The 23147-nt window shown below is 46.2% G+C and overlaps 1 protein-coding gene across 5 annotated transcripts in view; it reads left to right on the plus strand.

The window, feature by feature from the left end:
- Positions 1 to 284: 284 nt before the first annotated feature.
- CHST7 (carbohydrate sulfotransferase 7) overlaps positions 285 to 23147 on the plus strand; it is a 109792-nt gene continuing 86929 nt past the window's right edge. For 2 of the 5 annotated variants that reach the window (XM_085007828.1, XM_003135049.5), the window contains exon 1: positions 285 to 962. The gene's annotated coding sequence lies outside the window, so the exon portion shown is untranslated. Of the gene's footprint in view, positions 1154 to 23147 lie in introns of all 5 variants that reach the window. The other 3 variants (XM_085007829.1, XM_085007830.1, XM_085007831.1) reach the window with 3 other exon arrangements.

The following is a 23147-nucleotide window of genomic DNA, read 5'->3' on the forward strand; positions in this document are numbered from 1 at the left end:
GGGCCTTTTATTTCCTTCTCAAGTACTATATAGATAGTATCCTGAGCCATGTCCTTGGAGCTGTTTTGCGGAGACTGAAATACCCCCACCAGGTGGAAGAAGTTAACTACATGCTGCCCACAAGCAGGTAGACCCCAGACCGGCTGGAACCAGCAAATTGATGATGTTGATGGCTGATTACCTCACCACCAGCCAATCTGAAGAATGCTCACCAGCTGATCATGCATCCCACAATCCCCCTCCCTCAGCCTGTCTTTAAAAACCTTTCCCATGGGGAGGTTAGTAGGTCTTTTGAGCACTGGCTCCCTGGACTCTTTGCTCGGCGCCGCCCTGCAATAAAACGCTTCACTTTCCTTCACGACAACTCAGCATCAGCAGATTTGGCAACCAGGCACAATTTGGTTGGATAACAACAGTGGCAGTGGTCTTTCCCAGCCTGATCCTGCCCTTTCAGGTCCTTGTGCCTCTCCGAACACCGGTAACTTTCCTGTCTCCTCCAACAGGGGGTCAACTGCCCTTTGTCACCTAGTCCTTTGTGGTGGCTGGAAGTTGAGTCACCATGCCTGTCTTATTCTCTCAGGAAGAAAGGACAGAGGCCACCGCAGATGCAGCTTTTCTAGGACTTGCACTCCCGCGAGCCTCCCCTCACTGCTCTGGGGTCTGGGATCCGGGCTGAGGCTTCTCCTGCAACTCCCCTCAGAGGAGCTGGCTTAGTCCTAAGGAGGCAGGACCAAAGGATTCAGAGCCAAACACATCTCTGCTGTGACTATTATTTCAGCCTCTGACCCGGCGAACTCACCTACCTCTGAGGCCTCAGACCAGGTTTTCTGTAGACTAAGGCAGCCCATGGCAGATAAGCTGGAGTCAAGCTGGTGAGCAGTGGTCTTGTTTATGGACTCAGACCTTGGAAAGGCACTGACCACATGGGAGATGTTATTAGCCAACTCTATCATGGAGCCAAGGTGAGACAAACCCAAATCTTTTACTTGACACAAGGGGGCATGGTGCCCCATTCTGGGTTTAAGAGCTAACATTTGGTAAGAGCTCAATTATCCCCAAAGAGCTACAACTGCTTTATTTCGCTGAGAGTCCAGGCTCTGAAACCAAACTTAACTGCTGGCTCTGCAGCTTTATATTCATTTCAGTATAAAAGGTGAGTACCTACTACGAATTTGTTCTGCTGTTCTGCGTATTGGATGCACCAGTGAAAAAATAAGAATTCCCTAATCAGAGCTATGAAGGAAAGAGAGCGACAGTAACCAACCAAAGCTGATAAATAAATGTAGGGTATGTTCAAAAGACATAAGTGCTATATGCTATGAAATAAGTCATGTGGACCCTCCTAAGGCGCTAGCCTCGCCTAGGCTATTTGCCTCAGCAGGGGAGGGTGCTTTTTCCATTCGGGTTGGAGCGGCTTACGACCAAACTGAAGCTGACACCCATAGAACAAAAGCTTTATTCAGTGGCCAAAGGGTAGAGAAGCAGGAACAAAGTTCACTGCTCAACTTTTTGCCCACCTGGTGAGAGGGATTTAATTTTAAAGAGCAGAGAACAAGGGGAGGAGAAGTGAGCCTAATATTGGGGAGGCTTATGCATGAGTCTACCGGGGAAAGGTCAGTGCTTTTGGCAAGGGAGTGGGGATGCCACCTCCCTTTTTTTTTTTTTTTTTTTTTTTTTCTTTTTTTGGGGCCGCTCCTGCGGCATATGGAGGTTCCCAGGCTAGGGGTCTATTTGGAGCTGTAGCTGCTGGGCTACCCCAGAGCCACAACAACGCCAAATCTGAGCCTCATCTGTGACCTACACCACAGCTCAGGGTAATGCCAGATTCTTAAGCAACTGAGCAAGGTCAGGGATCGAAGCAGCAACCTCATGGTTCCTAGTCGAATTCGTTTCTGCTGTGCCACGACGGGAACTCCTTGTTTTTGTTTCTTTTGGTCCTTAAAGTAGTCCTAGCCACCACTGGCAGGTGTGTCATTTAATATGCTAATGTAGTAAAATCAGCATATAATGAGACTCAGGGTCTGTGGGAGGTCAGATTTGCTGCCTTTTTGGTCCCAGCTGATTCCATCTGGGTTTGTTTGTAGCTTCCTTATCTCTGGATCCTTGAAGATTTTGGTTAACTCCGGCCAAAGGTGGGGGTTGGCAGGTTTTGAGCAAAGACTTGGAGCAACTCTGACATCAAAAAGATGCCTCAGGTTTACTGTGTGACTTTGGACAGGTGTTTGAGCCTTTCTGTTCTTGCTTTCTCTTTATAAAATGAACAGAACTGTGGTACCAACTCACAGGGCAACTAATGGGACGAAGACTAACGTGTAACAAAACTGGTGCTGTAGGTGCCTGGTTATTACACACGGAGTAAATCAGTCACTGGACAGACCCCAGCAGTTCCCCCCCCCCACCCCAGGTGCACCAGCTCAGTACTCCTCGCCCCTCCAACCTCCCCAGGGAGCCCATCCCCAACTCCGCCTTCCCCTTACGCCACTACCGGGAACCCGAGGTCTCTGGGTGAAAAATGGCTAGCGTCCACTTGCGCCGCCCTCGGGGTCAGCAGAGCACTTCCGCTCTGCTGAGACCTGGGAGCCCGAGTGCTGCGCACGCGCAGGACCAGGGTGTGGGGATGTCGCTGCCAATAAGCAACGTGGCGCCTTTCTGGGACAAAGGTTCTGACGTAGCTCCCACCGAGGCTAGATGAGGCGACAAAAGTGTGCGACCATTTTCTGCGACAAGCTGGGGAAGCGCCTCCAGCAACGGGAGGCGAGTGGGCTCCGCGCGGACTGTTGTAGCGACGGGGGCTCACGCTTCCGAGGCCGAAGCCCCATCTCCCAGTTCATTCTCCTGCGCCACGGGACACATTGTCGCTTCACTCCCTGAGGGAGCCCTGCCCCTTCATCTCCGATAGCCACGTTCTCATCTTTTTCTTTAGATCTTAGAATAAGAAAACCGGCAGTGGCGTCTGCCGAGTCTACAGCGGCACATGGGTGCGGCCATCTTGAGGGCGTGGCCGGGCAGTGGGTGGGTGGGGGCTCTGCCACAGGTCAGGGGTCAGAGAGCAGGGGTCAGGCTCTATTGGGAAGAGGCTAGGAGCTGGGCAGGAGGGCCAATCTCATCATGGAAGAGGAAGAAACTTTAATGCTCGAGTCTCCTGAAGTAGATGGAGGAACTCCAGTTTCTGGGACCCTGGGGCGGGGGTGGGGGGGAGTGTCTTTGGATAATCTGGCTTTTGCCTTTTTAAAAAATATGCTTATCATCAATATATATTTATACATGTTTTTAGTTGAAGTGTAGTTGCTATAAGTATTATGTAAGTTACAGGTACATAATATAGTCATGCACAATTTTTTAAAAGTTATACTCCATTTATAGCTATTATAAAGTATTGGCTATATTCCCTATTTTGTACAATATATCCTTGAAGCTTATTTTATACATAGTTATTTGTGCGTCTTAATCCTCTATCCCTATGCTGCCCTTCCGCCATCCCCCCTCTCCCCGCTGGTAACCACCAGTTCTCTTTCACTGTGAGTCTGCTGCTTTTTTGTAATATTCACTAGTTTGTTATATTTAAAAAATTCCATGTTGTAAGTGTTATCATGCGGTATTTGTCTTTGTCTGATTTCTTTTTATTTTCTTTTTTTGGCCGCCGTGCCACATATGTAGTTCCCCGACCAGGGATCAGATCCAAGCTGCAGTTGTTACACTGCAGCTGCAGCAACACTAGAACAAGGGATCCTTTAACCCATTGTGTGGGTGGGACCAGGGATCAAACCTGTGTCCTGATGCTGCAGAGACACCATTGACCCAGTTGCACCACAGCAGGAACTCCTGTCTAATTTAATTTAACATAGCATAATATCCTCCAAGTCCATCTACGTTATTGCAAATGGAAAAATTTGTTTTTAATGGCCGAGTAGTTGTCCTGTGTGTGTGTAGTACATCTTTATGCATTCATCTGGTGATGGATACTGTGGTTGCTTTCATACCTTGGCAATTGTAAATAATGTTGCTATGAGCATAGGGGTGCATATATCTTTTCGAATTACTGCTTTTTCTTTGGGTTTTTTTTTCAAATATATATTCAGCAGTGGAATTGCTGCATAATATGGTAGTTCTATTTCTCATGTTTGGGAAAACCTCCATACTGTTTTCCGTAGTGATTGCATCAATTTACATTTCCAGCCGTGCGTGAGGGTTCCCTTTTCTCCACACCCTCACCATTATTTGTTGTCTGTATTCTTTTTTTAAATCTGTTTTCATTCATTGGTTAAATATTTTTGAATTCTTTTTTTATACTTCTTTATTTTTAAACAATTATTTCCCCAATACAATTTTTTTCTCTATTTTTATTATTTATTTTTTTCTTTCCCACTGTCCCCTAATACATTTTTTTTTGTACTGTACAGCATGGTGACCCAGTAACACATACAAGTACACATCCTATTTTGTACATTATCATGCTCCATCAAAAGTGACTAGACATAGTTTCCAGTGCTACACAGCAGGATCTCATTGCTAATCCATCCCAAAGGCAACAGTCTGCATGCATTAACCCCAAGCACCCCACTCCCTCCCCTTGGCAACCACAAATCTATTCTGCAAGTCCATGATTTTCTTTTCTGTGGAAAGGTTCATTTGTGCCTTATATTAGACTCCAGATATAAGTGATAGCATATGGTATTTGTCCTTCTCTTTCTGACTTAACCACTCAGGGTGAGTCTCTAGTTCCATCCATGTTGCTACAAATGGCATTATTTCATTCTTTTTGTTTTAATGGCTGAGCAGTAATCCATTGTGTATATATACCCCATCTTCCTAATTCAGTCATCTGTCGATGGACATTTAAGTTGTTCCCATGTCTTGGCTATTGTGAAGAGAGCTGCAGTGAACATGTGGGTGCATGTGTCTTTTTTAAGGAAAGTTTTATCCAGATATATGCCCAAGAGTAGGATTGCTGGGTCGTATGGTAGTGTTTTGTTTTTTGTTTTTTGTTGTTGTTGTCTTTTTTTTTGCTATTTCTTGGGCCTCTCCCACGGCATATGGAAGTTCCCAGGCTAGGGATTGAATCAGCTGCAGCCACCGGCCTACGCCAGAGCCATAGCAACGCTGGATCTGAGCCGCGTCTGCAACCTACACCACAGCTCACGGCAACGCCGGATCATTAACCCACTGATCAAGGCCAGGGACTGAACCCGCAACCTCATGGTTCCTAGTCGGATTGGTTAACCACTGCGCCACGATGGGAACTCCATGGTAGTTTTATGTATAGATTTCTAAAGTATCTCCATACTGTTTTCCAGAGTGGTTGTACCAGCTTACATTCCCACCAACAGTGCAGGAGGGTTCCCTTTTCTTCACACCCTATCCAACACTTGTTACCTATGGACTTATTAATGATGGCCATTCTGACTGATGTGAGGTGGTATCTCGTGGCATTTCTCTAATAATCAGGGATGTTGAGCATTTTTTATGTGCTTTTTGGCCATCTGTATATCTTCCTTGGAGAAATGTCTATTCAGGTCTTTCGCCCATTTTTCCATTGGGTTGTTGGCTTTTTTGCTGTTGAGTTGTATAAGTTGCTTGTGTATTTTAGAGATTACGCCCTTGTCTGTTGCATCATTTGAAACTATTTTCACCCATTCTGTAAGTTGTCTTTTTGTTTTCTTTTTGATTTCCTTTGCTGTGCAAAATCTTGTCAGCTTGATTAGGTCCCATTGGTTTATTCTTTTATTTCTGTGGCTTTGGGAGACTGACTTGAAAAAACATTTGTCAGGTTGATGTCATAGAATGTTTTGTCATAGAATGTTTTGCCTATGTTCTCTTCCAGGAGTTTGGTGGTGTCTTGTCTTATAGTTTAGTCTTTAAGCCATTTTGAGTTTATTTTCGTGCATGGTGTGAGGGTATGTTCTAGTTTCATCGATTTGCATGCAGCTGTCCAGGTTTCCCAGCAATGCTTGCTGAAAAGACTGTCTTTTTCCCGTTTTATGTTCTTGCCTCCTTTGTCAAAGATTAATTGACCATAGGTGTCTGGGTTTATTTCTGGGTTCTCTATTTTGTTCCATTGGTCTATAAGTCTGTTTTGGTACCAGTACCACACTGTCTTAATGGCTGTGGCTTTGTAATATTGCCTGAAGTCTGGGAGAGTTATGCCTCCTGCTTGCATTTTGTTCTTCAGAATTGCTTTGGTAATTCTAGGTCTTTTGTGGTTCCATATAAATCTTTGGATTGTTTGTTCTAGTTCTGTGAAAAGTGTCATGGGTAATAGGGATTGTATTGAATCTATAGATTGCTTTGGGTAGTATTTTTGATAGTAACTGTTCTGGCAGGTCTGAGGTCACATCTTGGTTGATTCAAATTTCCTGATCATTAGCAGTGTTGAGCATCTTTTCATGTCCCTGTTGGTCATGTGAATGTCTTCCTTGGAAAAATGTCTGTTCAGTTATGCTGCCCATTTGTTAGTTGGGTCTTTTTTAAGTTGTACGAGGTGTTTGTATATGTAGTATGTTAACCCTTTATCATTCATAACATTCTCAAGTATTTTCTCCCATTCTGTAGGTTGTCTTTTCATTGTGTTGATAGTTGACTTTCCTGTGCAAAACGTTATAAGTTTAATTGGGTTCCATTTATTTACTTTTGCTTTAGGAAGAAGATCAAAAAAAAAATACTGCTATAATTTATGTCAAAGAATGTTCTGCCTATTGTGCTCTAGGAGTTTCATGGTCTCTGGTCTTAGATTTAGGTCTTTAATCCATTTTGAATTTATTTTTGTCCAAGGTATTAATGTTCTAACTTCATTTTTTAATAGGTGGCTGTCCAGTTTTCCCAGCAGCACTGATTGAGACTGTCTTTGCTCCATTGTATAGTCTGGCCTCTTTTGTCATAGATTGACCATAAGTGCGGGGGTTTATTTCTGGGCTGTCTGTTCTGTTCAATCGCTCTGTTTGGGGGGCCAGTACTATACTGTTTCGATTACTACAGCTTTGTAGTATATAGCCTGACGTCAAGCAGTGTGGTTCTTCCAGCTCTGTTCTTAAGATTTTTTGGGGGGGTTCCTATTGTGGCTCAGTGGTAACAAACCCAACTAGTATCCACGAGGACACAGGTTTGATCCCTGGCCCCTCTCAGTGAATTAAGGATCCGGGATTGTTGTGAGCTGTGGTAGAGGGCACAGACGTGGCTTGGATCCCACATTGCTGTGGTGTTGGCCAGCAACTACAGCTCCAATTTGACCCCTAGCCTTGGAACTCCCATATGCTGTGGGTGCAGCCCTAAAAAGACTGGGGGAAAAATTTTTTTTTTTTTTTTGGCTCTTCATCTTTTGTCTTTCCATGCAAATTTTAAAGTTATTTGTTTTTGTTTTTTGAAAACAGAATAAAGCAGGGGAGAGCTCTTGCTCTGATGATGCCAGCCAGTGGCAACACAGCCTGCTAAAAAGGCCTGCAGTGCCCTTGAGGAACGTTTTCTGTCTCCTGTCAGGGTCTGGGGGAGAGAGGTCAAGTGTGTGCTCTGTGTGCGTTATACCTGCCTGGTCACCAAGCAGGTCTCCTCGGCCTGGACATGGCAGGCTCTGGGCTCCCTGCACCCAGTTCGTTCTGAGCTACAGCCAACACGTGCCAAGCGCTGTTGAGAGAGGCGGGGGATCCAGCATAGAGTTATTAATCTTCCATTGGAACATACTGCTCGCTCCCTTTCTCCCCCTCTCCCCCCATGAGTTCAGCTGATGTTCCTCAGGTTGGTTGGGTGCGTCACAGCCCAAATGGAAAACCCGGAGGTCTCCTGGGAAGCGATTCTATCCCAGGCTTGTGTGGAAGTCCCCGGAGAAGAGTCTGTTTTCTGTCAGCCACGTGAGTGGGGCCTTGTCCCTCCCCCGACTCCTGGTGACGTCTCTGTACCATTGTAAGGGATGGCCAGGTTTAGAGCCCCTCACCGATTTCTTTCCAGAGGAGAGGCCGCCTGAGAACCTTTTCTGACCCCACTGTCATGAGACAGGAGAAGGTTACTAGAGTTAGTATAGAGTTAGTGTCCCGAGGACAGGAGTCTTTCTGCCCTAGCTGCAGAAAGACTGGTCTCTGGCCCTGATCAGACTCTCCCCGTGTCCTGATTCTGCAGGAACGAGCGCTTGCCCAGAAAGAAGGCTGGCCGAGGCAGGCGGTGGTTGCTCGTGCAGCGCCCACGTTTTGTAGTGTGACTGGGGCATCCAGGAAGCACACAACCCGCAGAGGGGTTCTTCCAGCCCGTGCCCTGCCCGGGTGTTGGCACCTGCCAGCCCACAGAAGAGAAGGCTGGGCTCCACTCCTTCCTGGCTCTTTGGGCCTCAGTCCCTCTTCCAGGGTCATAACTGAGGACCACGTGCCCAGACGGCCTTGGTGTTTGCCCCAGGGAACAGTTCTAGGGCTCCAAGCCCAGGACTTGGCCCACAGCAGGCGCCTGGGAAGGGGTGGCCATTTCTGCTGTCCTCTCCCCCGTTGGGGGGAACCAGTGCTGCTCCTTCCTGCCCCTGTGGGCTTCCCCTTTGCCACCCTTGCCCAGGATCCCCACTCCTGTCCAAGTGAAAACATTTTGGAAAAGGCCATTAGGCCTCTGATTCCGGCAACAAGCTTTGGAAAGGGTAATCCCAGCAGGCCCCAGTGACTCAAGCCCTTCCTTCCTTTGCCAAGAAAAGCCTGTCTCAGAAGGACCGGTCCTGTCCAGCTCCTGGGAGACCACCGCTGAGGCCCTGGCATTTTCTGCCTGCTAGAATAATTCCGGATCCCAGGCGTCGCTGTTCGATGTGTCCAGGTAGTTCATGCTGGCAGTGTGACTTAGGGTGAGCATCTTTTTGTTGTGTCTGAGGCCCCGGGCCCCCCTGTACTAGTTTGATACTGGAGGCTGTAGACGGATTGGGTGGCTATAGTGCGTCCCATGGAAGCTGCGTGCCTGCGAGTCCAGTCCTCAGGGAACTCTCTGGACCCCCAGGCATGTAAGCTTCTCTGGCCAGCAGCACTTCGCGGGTGTTGCCCCACATCGTTTCTGGGAGACTTGGGCATCGTCTGAGTGTGCTGGGAGGGGAGAACGGGGGTCTTACGCGGATTCCCCTGCACTTCGCCCAGGTGCCTGTCCCCTCTGCTGAATCTGCTCTCACAGTTAAAAGTCACAGTCCCTGGAGTTCCCGTCATGGCGCAGTGGTTAACGAATCCGACTAGGAACCATGAGGTTGCAGGTTCGGTCCCTGCCCTTGCTCAGTGGGTTAATGATCCGGCGTTGCTGTGAACTGTGGTGTAGGTTGCAGACACGGCTTGGATCCCGCGTTGCTGTGGCTGTGGCGTAGGCCGGTGGCTACAGCTCCGATTCGACCCCTAGCCTGGGAACTTCCACATGCCAAGGGAGCGGCCCAAGAAATAGCAACAACAACAACAATAACAACAACGACAAAAGACCAAAAAAAAAAAGTCACAGTCCCGTGTAGAACAGCCCCAAGGGACTCGCAGGACTCTGAGAAGGACCAACCACGGGTTTGAGTCCTGAGTCCTTCTAGGGGATCATCAAGCCTGGGGGTGATCTTGGGGGCCCTCGAGGCACCGTGGCTACAGATTCTCAGATGGCTGCCCGGTCTAGAGTCTGTTTCAGCCGTCCCAGGGGGTGGGCCTTGAGAACCCAGGGTGACTGTCCCCAGCAGGGCACTTTGGTGGTGGTGGCAGGGAGGTCCCAGACCTGAGGAGCAGCCCTTGGGGGGCCCCCGCTGTGCTTTCCCACTCTGAGGAGCAGGGGTCCTGAGCCCTCGCTCCGGGCAGCAGCCCAGCCAGCTCGCCTTCCTGCTGTGCTGCAGGGTTCTGCGGAGGGTCCCTGCCTCTTGCTGGAAGTCTCGCCTGCAGTGACGGTGGGGACGGGTCCAACAAGCAGTGCCTGGATGACATTGTGCTCTGAAGGGCGTGAGTTCCTGTGGGAAAGGGAAGGCCAGTCGCAAGTGTTCGCCTCCTGCTCTGCTCTCTGCTGCTGCCCCTGCCGATGGATTTCCCGCAGGCAGGAGAGAGACAGCGAGTGGAGCGGGAAGAGACCATGTGGGCGTCTACGGCAGGGAACTGGTGCATGGCTCCCCAAGAGTGGCATGAAGCCAATCCCATGGCTGGCTGGTGGCCCAGAGGTTAGAGCTTCCGTCTTGGGATGGATGACACTGGCCATTAGCCGAGAAGTCTGTTCACTCTGATAAACCCCGAAGGAGGAGGACTTTCGCTGACTGAAGCTGATGCTACCTTCAAGGTCTCTTGCTATTCTCACAAGCTGCTGTAAGGAGCCAGTGTATAATAACATGTACTGTGGACTTACACGATGCCAGTTCCTTGGCTATGTTTTTTCTATGTATTTCTAATACAAAATTGTTATTAGAATCCCTCATTATTTTTATACCATACCTTGCGATAAGGAGACTGGCCCAGAGGTTAGAGCTTCCGTCTTGGGATGACACTGGCCATTAGCTGAGAAGTCTGTACACCACGATAAACTCCAAAGCAGGAAGCCTCCTGCTAACTGAAGCTGATTCTACTTTCAAGGTCTCTTTCTGATCTCAAAAGATGCTGTAATAAGCCAGCGTATAATAACAGTTGTGATGGGAATGGGGCAGGAGAGCATGCAGCGTGAGTCGAGCTGCTGTTGTCGGAAAAGAAGGCGCTCTCCCCCTCTGTCTCTTCGTCATTTTGCTCCACTCGTCACCTCCCACGTTGATGTCTCTCTCATCAGAATTGAACAGTGATTTTTGCCAGATAGCTTGCAATAGTTAACTTGTTCTGTACCACTGTTTACTATGCGATTATTTTTACACTTCTGCCTGTTTCAGTTATTTCTGTATGAACTTCCCGTTGATAATATAGGAACAATATAGTAGCAAAACAGTATTTTTTTAAAGGGCCACACCCGTGGCACATGGAGGTTCCTAGGCTAGGGGTCCAATCAGAGCTACAGCTGCCAGCCTACCCCACAGCCACATGGGATCTGAGCCGTATCTGTGACCTACACCACAGCTCACACCAATGCTCGATACCTACTGATTGAGGCCAGGGTTTGAACTCGTGTCCTCATAGATACTAGTCAGGTTCGTTTCTGCAGAGCCACAACAGGAACTCCCCAAAACAGTGTTCTTAATGTCCACTTCCCATGCGAATTTCACACACTAAGCCAGGAATAACCTATGGTTTACAATTACTTGAATTTTGAATTTTATATTGTCTCTACTACTGGTGAATAAAGTGTGAGGTTTGGTTAAAAGAAGAGAGATGAGATTCATATTATAGGAAATCTCTGATGTTGGGTAAGAGATGAACGCACCTCTCCCATCCGCAGTCACTATTTTCACACGGTTTCTCAAGCATGAATTCTCTCATGCTTGGCAACAGTGCAGCCATGTCTAAAGGCTTTCCGAAATCGAATACATTTGTAGGATTCTCTGCAGCAAGAACTGTCTCCTATTTCAGCAAGGCAGCTCATGCCTAAAGGCCTTTCCTCATTGATCTCATTTATAGAGTTTCACTTCAGTATGAATGCTGTGGGATTGAATAAAATGTGAGGATTGGCTAATTCTGCACATGGGCGGAATTCCTCTCTGATGGGAACTCTCTAATGTTGAGTAAGACGCGAGTGTTGGTTACGGTCTTTCCCTGTTGCTTCCTTTAATGTTTTTCTCCAATGTAAAACTGCTAACACTGCGTAAGTTGTGATTCAGAAATAAGTGCATTTACAAATGGATTTGAATGATCGGTTGCTCTACACCACGTGTTTGCTGATGTTGAGTAGTCTGAGCGTTAACTAAAAGCTTTTGCCATTTCTCGCTGATAACATTTTTCTCAAAATATAGTCTGGCCCTGGACCACAAGAGTAGAATTGGTTTCATGCTCATGATACAAGGATCACAGCCACAGCAAGGCCGGATCCGAAGTATCTCTGCAACCTACAGCACAGTTCACGGCATTGCCGGATCCTTAACCCACTGAGTGAGGCCAGAGATCGAACCTGCATCCTCATGGATGTTCGTCGGGTTCCTTAACTGCTGAGCCACAAAGGGAACTCTTCAAGGATTGTTCTTTAGCATAGGCAACTTTGCTTCATGGTGATTTAAGTTTATTTGGAAATTCGTATCATGTATATAATACTGAGGTTCTCTAACTCCTTTGGTAAAAATGCTCTTGTTTCACAACCACTGGCTGCAAATAGAGAGCTTTACCACAGCTGTGGGTTTGTTACATCTGCTTCCCCCCCACCCCCAAGTTTTTCTCTTTTAGCTGAGATACCTTCCTTGTTTCCCCCTACATCTCATATCAACCTTTGCACTGTCACTTTTTTTTTTTCCCCGAAACAAAAATTCTATCTTTGGAGTTGACTTCATGGCTCCATGGTTAATGAACCTAACGTAGGATCCATGAGGATGCGGGTTCAATTCCTGGCCTCGCTCAGTGGGTTAAGGATCTAGTGTTGCCGTGAGCTGTAGTGTAGGTCACAGACACAGCTCAGATCCCGTGTTGCTGTGACTGGTGTAGACCAGCAGCTGTAGCTCTGATTGGACCCCTAGCCTGGCAACTTCCATATGCTGCCAGTGTGGCCCTAGAAAAAAAAATAAGATAAAGTTGTGTCATTGTTACAGTCCACATATATTCTAGCTACAGCACCTAGGAACTTTGTAGTCAAGATTAGCCATCACGTACATGTCAACGATATCTGGAAAAACATGTATCCTAGGAAGAATGATGCACGTCATGAAAGCAAGAATTCAACTATAAATAAACTGAAGATTGCACAGCAGCTATATAAAATACAATAAACAGTATTCCTGAATGCAGACTCAATCCTGTAAAACCCGATTGCCCGTAAAACCTACTCCATGATTTTCAGGCCATTTGAATTAATATTCTAGATAAGATCAAAGGCCTTTGGCACAATTCTTCATTTTAATCGGCAGGGAAAACTATATCTGAAAACAGTCAAGGGTATGTTGAGGATAGTTGTAATAAGAGAAGATACTTATTTATTGGCTGCACCCATGGCATGTGGAAGTCCCCGGGCCAGGGATCAAATCTGAGCTACAGCTGAGACCCATGCCACAGCTGTGGCATCGCAGATCCTTTAACCCACTGCGCTGAGCTAGGGATGGACCATGCACTGCCACAGGGCCAAGGCTGGATCCTTAACCTGCTGTGCCACAGCGGGAACTCTAAAGACATACTATGTAAGGTACTACGCTGTTATAAGGTAAATAAAATGTGGCATTCAGCAGAATTAAAGAGATCACTGGAACGGAATTTAAAAATACAGAATCGGGAGTTCCATTGTGGCTCAGAGGTAATAAACCCTAATAGTCTCCATGAGGATGCGGGTTGGATCCCTGGCCTTGCTCAGTAGGTTAAGGATCCGGCGTTGCCGTGAGCTGTGGTGTAGGTTGCAGACGTGGCTCGGATCCCGCGTTGCTATGGCTCTGGTGTAGGCCAGCGGCTGCAGCTCTGATCTGACCCCTAGCCTGGGAACTTCCATATGCCGCGGGAGCGGCCCAAGAAATGGCAAAAAAATAAGTCATATTGGATTAGGGACCCACCCTGCCTTCATCTTAACTAATTCCATTTATAATGATCCTCTTTCCAAATAAGGTCACTTTCTGAAGTACTGAGGGTTAGGGATTCCACATATGAAATTTGGGGAACAGACACAATTCAACCCCTAACAAATGGGTCTAGAATTTCTTTGGGGAGGGAGGCAAATGTTCTTGGAAGTTAGAAGCAGTAGTTGTACAACAATGTGAATATACTTAAACCCACTGAATTGAACATTTTAATGGTGAATGTTGTGTTCTATGAATTAAATTTCAATTAAAAATTGCCCCCAGGAGTTCCTGTCGTGGTGCAGTGGTTAACGAATCCGACTAGGAACCATGAGGTTGCGGGTTCGGTCCCTGGCCTTGCTCAGTGGGTTAAGGATCTGGCGTTGCCATGAGCTGTGGTGTAGGTCGCAGACGCGGCTCAGATCCTGCGATGCTGTGGCTCTGGCGTAGGCAGGTGGCTACAGCTCTGATTCGACCCCTAGCCTGGGAATCTCCATATGCTGTGGGAGTGGTCCTAGAAAAGGCAAAAAAAAAAAAAAAAAAAGCCCCCGAACACTTTAAACTCTTCGGCAAGGTTGTCCCCTTCAAGCCTGAGTAGAATGTTATTCTCCTCCATCTATATAGAATATAAGCTCCTATGAGGATAGGGATATTTGGATATTCTGTACCTTAGTGCCTAGAATATTGCTGGAAACATAACAGATGCTTGATAAATATTTGCTGAGTTAACAAATAAATGAGAGTTTATACCTTAAATTTGTGCATCTGAGAGGTAAATTATCTTAAATATGTAACCTTTAACATTAATCTGGTTTTGGGGTTTTGTTTTGTGTTTGTGCCATGGCTGCAGCATATGGAGGTTCCCGGGCTAGGGGTTGAATTCAAGCTGCAGCTGTCACCTATGCTACAGCTGTGGCAATGCCAGATCCTTAACCCACTGTGCCACAGGGGGAACTCCAATATTGATCTGGTTTTAAATACTACAGTCTGGAGTTCCCTCTGTTGGCACAGTAGTTAAGAATCCAACTGCAGTGGCTCAGGTCACTGCAGAGGTGCAGGTTCAATCCCTGGCCGGATGCAGTGGGTTAAAGGATCCAGTGTTGCCGCAGGTGTGGCTTGCATTCAGTCCCTGGCCCAGGAGCTTCTATATGCCATGAGCACAGCCATTAAAAAAAAAAAAAACAAAAAACTTACAAACAGTACCTTAATTGTCTCCTCATTGCACACATCTTCTGATTGCAGCCTTAGTAGAGAAGGATGACAGGATCTAATTCAGGGTCATAACTGCTCAGAGATAACAGAAAATAAGAGAAAAATGGCAAAATTTATCATCCCTAAAAAAAAATTTCTCTGATTGACTCCTTGACTATATCTCCCATGTCCCTACTCTGTTAATACTTGCTTTGAAGATGAAGAATCTTTTTTTTGTCTTTTTAGGGCCACACCCACTGCATATGGAGGGTCCCAGGCTAGGAATTGAACCTTCATCTTCATGGAAACTAACTGGGTTCGTTAACCATTGAGCCACAACAGGAACTCCAATACTTGCTTGGAGATTCCCATGTTCTCAGCTGCATTCCTGCCTTTCACGTAACCTCTCCGGTGGTTCCCTCATTGGCTGAATCCGGGAGCCCGGTGGATACACAGGCCAGCCTCCTAAGACACACAGAGCAGAGAAAGGTTCGGCGAGTGGATCTGTAGAAGGAAAGGGGACCATCCAGCACAGACACGAGAGGGTAAAATTTGCTGATTGACATGGGCTTCCACATTTTAACTCTACTAATTGGTGAATTGCACTTAGTCTTCATGGAGGTGGAGAAGCCCTTCAGTGCATTTGCTCATTGATGCAAAAGTACCAGGCCTAGAAGCAACATCTACCAGTTGTGGGATGGGGGCTGCCCCTGGAGATGGGGGCATGACTTTCCATCTTAACCCACTGAGCAAGACTTGGGATCGAACCTGCATCCTCATGGATGCTAGTCGGGTTTGTTAACCGCTGTGCCACAAAGGGAACTCCCAGTATAGTTTATTATGTTACTTATCAAGGCTGTGTGATGCTTCTGAGATGGAGGGAGCTGATGATGATGATTGGAAGCAATGAAACTGGAGCCTGGGTCAGGGCCAAAGAATGATGGAAAAGGAAGGCAAGGAGAATTGAAGACTAAAGAACGATTGGTTCTTTAGATTTTCAGTGATTGAGGAGATCTTTCCCTTACAGTAAACTTTGAGTGAAAATGGGGTGACTTCATATCCTCCACTGTAGTACAGGGGCTCTGTTGTGAACCCATATAGACAAGAAGAAAAACCTGTCAAGAATCTGGAGGCAGGCATTCTCGTTGTGGCACAGTGGAAACGAATCCAGCTAGTAACCATGAGGTTGCGGGTTCAATCCCTGGCTTCGCTCAAGGGGTAAGGATCCGGTGTTACCATGAACTGTGGTTTAGGTCGCAGATGCGGCTTGATCCTAACTTGCTGTGGTTGTGGCATAGGCGCTGTAGCTTTGAATCGACCCCTAGCCTGGGAACCTCCATATGCCAAAGGTGTGGCCCTAAAAAGCCAAAAAAAAAAAAAAAAAATCAAATCTGGAGGAGGCAGATTTTGTTTCATTTTGTTTTCCTCAGTCCATATCATATCATGGTCAAATGCCTACATCATCTAACATAAGTTAAGCCCGGGTCAAAAGGATTAATTCTTAGTTTGCTAAAGATTTTATCATGAATGGGTGTCAAATATTTTTCAGTTTTTTTGTACCAATTGATCTTAGTTTTGTTTTTTTTTTTAAGTTGTTAAATGTACTACATTGATTTTTCAAAAATCAAAACTTCCTTGCCTTCCTGGAATAAACCCCCACAGTGATGATGAATTAATCACTTTTTTACATATTTCTTCATTCAATCTGTTAATATCATGTTGGGGATATTTGCATCCCTTGCTTATGAGAGATATTGGGCTGTACATTTTTTGGTCTTTTCTAGGGCTGCACCCTTGCCACATGGAGGTTCCTAGGCTAGGGGTTGAATCAGAGCTGTAGCTGCTGGCCTGCACCACAGCCACAGCAACATGGGATCCAAGCCACATCTGCGACCTACACCACCGCTCACGGCAACGCTGGATTCTTAACCCACCGAGCGAGGCCAGAGATCGAACCTGCATCCTCATGGATGCTAGTCAGGTTCATTTCCGTTGAGCCACAATGGGAACTCCTGCACTTTTCTTTATTTACAAGTAACCCTGATTAGAGCACTCAAGCCTTACATTTCCTTTCTAGGAGTTCTCAACATCCTTGTGGTCTAATCTTAAAGTGATTGCGTGTCTCTTGCCCAATTTCAAAGCTCTTACATCAACACAATGTACCTCTCACTAGATTGACATAACAACTAGACTCTTAAAAATGGAAGAGTAGGCAGTGGTTAACGAATCTGACTAGGAACCGTGAAGTTGCAGGTTCGATCCCTGGCCTTGCTCAGTGGGTTAAGGATCTGGCGTTGCCATGAGCTGTGGAGTAGGTCGCAGATGCGGCTCGGATCCCACGTGGCTGTGGCTGTGGTGTAGGCTGGCGGCTACAGCTCCGATTGGACCCCTAGCCTGGGAACCTCCATATGCCGCGGGAGCAGCCCTAGAAAAGGCAAAAAGACAAGAAAAAAAAAAAAATGCAAGAGTAATCAAATGCTTCACTCAAAATGAATTTTTTCAAAACCAATACATAAAAAGTAAAAAATGATTTCAACTGAGTTTTAAAAGAGACCTATCTGGAGTTGCCATTGTGGCTCAGCGGTAATGAACCTGACCAGTATCCGTGAGGACATGGATTTGATCCCTGGCCTTGCTCCGTGGGTTGAGGATCCGGCATTGCCATGAGCTGTGGTGTAGGTCACCGATGTGGCACAGATCCAGCATTGCTGTGGCTGTGGTGTAGACTGGCAGCTGCAGCTCCGATTTGATCCCTGGGCTGGGAACTTCCATAGGCTGCAGGTGCAGCCCTAAAAAGACAAAATAAAAAAATACTTATCTGATCTACACTGTTTTCTCCCTATCACATTTATATAATCAGTTAATAAAGCATTTGTAGGGAAATGTGAACATATTAAGAATGCTTATTCGTGACCATCACAATGCCTAGTCCAACCGCCAGCCTCACTGGTATATGGTTGTGTGCGTCTTCGCCTTGGCATCACAATCTCTGTACTTCTCAGACCTGGGAGCATTCTTCCATCTCGGTGACCTGGTCCTGTCTTGGTCAGACTGCAGCATGTTGCTCGTCTTCCCAAGAGTCACCGTGGCACAGTGATTAAAAACATATTCTCTGGAGGCACATTGCCAGTTTGAAGCCTGGCTCTGCCCCTTCACTAGCTGCATCGTCTTAGGCAGGTTCCTTTGTGTGCCTCAGTTTTCTCATCTACATTATTATGGGAATAAGTGTATCTACTTCTTGGAGTTATTGCAGGAACTATACGGAGTTAATATCCATAAAATATTTAGAACAGTACCTGATACAGAGTAAGTAACATTGGAAGTTTTAGCCTCTTACTCTCATTATTTCAGTGTAACTGAAATCCTCTAGAATTCAGTGTTTTTTCCATTTGTTAAATTTTATCTGGGCATAGTTGATTTATGGTGTTGTATGAGCTTCAGGTTTACAGGCAGGTGGATCAGTTATTACATATATGCCGAGACCAGCTCAGCAGGATGGGGCTGAAGAACGGGTGCTGTGGAACTTAAGGAAAAAAGGTAACATAAAACAAGACACAGAGACATTTATCTTAAGTAAAGGTGGGAACCGGGGGACTCAAGGTCTCAGGGACCAAGAGCGCTGCCTCAAGAAACCACACTGCTTTTATTGTGTTTTTTAGAATGGCCTCAAGTGAGAAGGGGGTTGTAGGTGCAGGATATAGGTTTTTTTAAGTTATTTTAAAAGTCACAGAGCCGATTGCTGATTAAGCTTTTACTCTGATCTTTAGGCATTTAACCATCATTAGCATTTGAGGAAGGTTGGCGTCTGCTATCTATGCATAGCATCTAGAGAATCACCATTGTGCTTCTGCAGGCAGCGTGCCTATCTGCAGCAACCTGGTGTGCCTAGGTTTGCACCTTGGTTCTTCTTTGCTAATGGGTATCCTGCTAACGATCCCTCATAAACCCCTTGGGGCTATGGGGCTCCTCTTTTATTCTGAAGAGGACGTATCATGCTGTGCAAACGGCGTGCCAATCTGCACAGGTCCGACGTGCCTAGACCAATGCATTATGTCCTCATTCAGCTGACCACATGGATAATTTATGCCTTTAGGTCTTTGTTTTTAAGTCATTCACTGTCACTGCAACTGTTTTTCAAGCAGGAAGATGGGGTAAAGTAAAGCAGGACAAGATGGAGTTTTCGGCAGAGAGGCTAAGAAAATACTGTAGAAGCATGTCTCGTGACACATACACATATATCCATTCTTTTCTCCCATATAGGTTCCTATTCTTTTTTCCCGATGTTATTACAGAACATTAAGTCGACCTCCCTGTGCTACACAGGAGGCCCTTGTTAGTTAGGTATTTTCTATATAGTGGTGTCTATGGGTTAATCCCATCCTCCCAGTGTAACCCACCCCCTTGAATTCAGTGTTGATGGCCTTTGCCACCCTCTTCCTGTGCCTGTGATGTGTGCTGACATTTTCTTTTTCTTTTTTTTTTCTTTTAAACCTTTATAGGGCTGCACCCACCCAGCATATGGAAGTTCCCAGGCTAGGGGTTGAATTGGAGCTACAGCTGCCACCCTACACCACAGCCATGGCCACGCCAGATCCAAGCCATGTCTGCGACCTACATCACAGCTCAGGGCAACGCCAGATCCTTAACCCACTGAGCAAGGCCAGGGATCGAACCCGCATCCTCACAGACACTTTGTTAGGTTCTTAACCTGCTGAGCCCCAATGGGAACTCCTTGCTGATATTTTCTAGTCTTGGTTTCTCTTCGTAGTAAACTTTTCTTCTGCCTTCCCAGTCTTCTGTCAAAAGCAAAGAGTTGGGGGACAGGCATCATCATGCAGTCTTTTGACCCCCACTTGGCCAGGTAAGAATGGGCATTGGGCTTGGAACACTTCCTTACCAGGAGAGAGAGCCCACACAGACGGTGCCTGTGTGAATGGCATTCCCTGTTGCCAGCTCACTGTATGCTCCTTTGCACCACTTAAGCCAGCATGTCATATGGCACCTGGCCAACCACACTGCTGTATCTGTCCAATGAGGGGAAGGGATAAGGTCTTTTACTGTGGCATAAGATGGGTGTGCATGGGCAAAAATCACCCTGAGTCAGCTGCAGAGAGATCCAATGGCCATGAGGGACCAACAACCACTATGTATATATATATATTTTTTTTTGGGGGGGGGTGCAGCACCTGTGGAAGATGGAAGTTCCCAGGTCTAGGGGTTGAATCAGCACTGCAACCACCTACACCACAGCCACAGCACTCAGGATCCGAGCCGTGTCTGCAACCTACACTGCAGCTCACAGCAACGGCCGGATCCTTAACCCACTGAGCGAGGCCAGGGATTGAACCTGCATCCTCGTGGATACTAGTTGGATTTGTTAATGCTGAGCCATGACAGGAACTCCCCAACACCCACAATTGCAGCTGATCTTGCTCTGTCTCTTCTCTATATAATGAAGCAGTATAGTTTCACTATTTGCTATAGTAATTTGTAAAGCACTGTTGCATCCAGTGTTTGACTCCGTTGTATTTTCCTTGGTGATTCTGATACCAAGACGCAGTGGACAGAAGTGTTTGGAATCCTTGCCTGGGATTGGTAACCAGTATATGGTGTCCCGCCCAACAAAAACAAAACCAAACAAGTCCCTTTGCAAGAATGACAGGTATGTCTGGGAGGCTCTAGTTTCATCAACTCCTGGCTTCAGTTCCAGCTCAAGCCAAAAGGAATTAAGTCACCCCGACTCGGTCACTGACTTTCCTCCGGGTTTCCCCCCAGCAGGAGAAAACCAAATGAACATGGGTAAGAATGACTTTTTTAAGGTCTAAACAAATATTAACTCCAAAAAAAAACAAGCAGAGATCCTCCCACCCGTGTCCTTTCCGGGAATGTTCCTTTGGTAATGATTTCTGCAGAGTTGTTGAGAGCCCCCTGTCTGATGTCTTGAATCCAGCCAGAGTACGATCCATATTCACGACTGCAGTAGGAGGAGGGGAATTTTGCTGTATTTTCTTGGTGAGTAGCTCAGGGTAATGAATGAATATTTATTGAGTGAGCATCCAGCTCTACGACGCTACTGTGTAAAGTACTATGACAAGCATAAAACAGATGATGAGCTATTGAACATAAGACAGTTGATGAGAGAGGTTTCCAGTAGGGCTGGAACCTGACAATGCTACAAATGCAGGAGAATAATAAATGCACTAAGGGGACTTTGGCAGAGCAAGAGAGAGCTTCCAACAGAAAATTGGGGAAGGCTCCCTAGAAGAAGTGGCACGTGAGCAAGGCTTTGACGAATGGCCAGGCTTTAGCATGCAGAGATGGGAACCGGAGGCGAGAGAAAGGAAGGCTATGGCAGGCAAAGGAAATGGCTTGAATAAAGTACAGAAGTGGAAAATGAGAGAAGGGCCCTGGTCTAGGAAATCCTGAATTGGTAAGAAAGGAATGGGAAGAGCTAGGGTGAAAAGATGGCTTTGACCAGACTTGATAGTATTTAAATGCCAGACTAAGGTGGATTGCGGGTTTTGAGACATTGGATACAGGAGTTTGCATTGTGGCACAGTGGAAACGAATCTGACTAGGAACCATGAGGTTATGGGTTTGGTCCCTGCCTCGATCAGTGGATTAAGGGTTAAGGATCCAGTGTTGCCATGAGCTGTGGTGTAGGTCGCAGACCCGGCTCGGATCTGGTGTGGCTGTGGCTGTGGTATAGGCCGGCAGCTGTAGCTCTAATTTGACCCCTAGCCTGGGAACTTCCATATGCTGCGGGTGTGGCCCTGAAAAGACAAAAAAATACAAAAAAAATTTTTAAAAAAGACGTTGGATATAATGGAAAGATTGAGAGGGCAGGCCTGGGTGAGTGTTGTACTTCAAATGGTGTTGAAAAAACTGGATGTCCACCTGCAAAAGAATGATGTTGGGTGCATATCTTACTTTTCTATTTTTGGCTGCCCAGCGGCATGTGGAGTTCCCTGGCCAGGGATCAGATCTGAGCCGTAGTTGCTACCTAAGCCACAGCTGCGGCAACACTGGATCCTTAACCCAGGCTGGGGATCGAAGCTGTATCCCAATGCTCCCAAAACACCACCAATACTGTTGCACCACCATGGGAACTTCTCATATCTTATACTGTAAACAAAAGTTAATTCAAGATGGATCAAAGTCCTGTACATAGTGCTAAAACTATAAAATTCTTAGGAGAAAACATAGCGGAAAGCTTCATGACTTGGGATTTGGCAATGATTTTTTGATATGACGTCAGAAGCACAAGCAACAAAAGAAAAAATAGATTAATTGGACCATATCCAAAAATTTTCTAAAAAACTTGTGCATCAGGAGTTCCCATTGTGGCACAGTGGAAACGAATCTGACTAGTATCCATGAGGATACGGATTCGATCCCTTGCCTTGCCCAGTGGGTCAAGGATCCCCTGTTACTGTGAGTCAAGAGCTGTGGTGTAGGTCACAGACGTGGCTCAGATCCCACATTGCCATGGCTGTGGTGTAGGCTGGAAGCTGTAGCTCCGATTCAACCCCTAACCTGGGAATTTCCATATGCCGTGGGTGAGGCCCTAAAAAAAAAAAAACCAACCTACAGAATGGGAGATTTTTGCCAATCATATATCTGATAAGGGAATAATATTCAGAATACACATATATTTCAAATATTAAATATTTAATATATATTTTTATATATTTCAAATATTTATTTAATATATATTTTTAAATATTTCAAATATTTTATATATATAAAACTCCTACAGCTCAACTACAAAAAACCAAAGAGCCCAATTTAAAAATGGGCAAGGCTGGGGGTTCCCATTGACACTCAGTGGGATAAGAACCCGTCTAGTACCCATGAGGATGCAGGTTCGATCCCTGGCTTTACCCAGTGTGTTAAGGATCCAGCATTGCCACAAGCTGCGGCAGTTTGCAGACACGGCTCGGATCTGGCGTGGCTGTGGCTGTGGTGTAGGCCAGCAGCTGCAGCTCTGACTTGACCCCTAGCCTGGGAATTTCCATAGGCCATGGGTGCAGCACTAAAATTTAAAAAAAAAATGATAAACATATTCAAATTCCTTGCTCATTTTTATTTTTTATCTAAAGATGGTAAACAGATTGTTAATAAGCACATGAACAGGTGCTCAGTATCACTAATCATCACGTTAATACAAATCCAAACCATGAGATATTACTTCATACCCATTAGGATGGCTATTATTTAAAAAACAAACATAACAAGTTTTGGAGTTCCCGTCGTGGCTCAGACACAAATCTGACTAGCATCCATGAGGATGTGGCTTCGGTCCCTGGCCTTGCTCAGTGGAGTTAAGGATCTGGCGTTGCCATGGACTATGGTGAAGTTCACAGATGCAGTTTGGATCCTGGTTCCTGTGGCTGTGTCATAGACT

Source organism: Sus scrofa, chromosome X, assembly GCF_054392235.1.
Source record: "Sus scrofa isolate SSC_HxYL_T2T_F1_AM1 chromosome X, Sscrofa_HxYL_maternal_Yorkshire_Landrace_v2.0, whole genome shotgun sequence".
NCBI lineage: Eukaryota > Metazoa > Chordata > Mammalia > Artiodactyla > Suidae > Sus > Sus scrofa.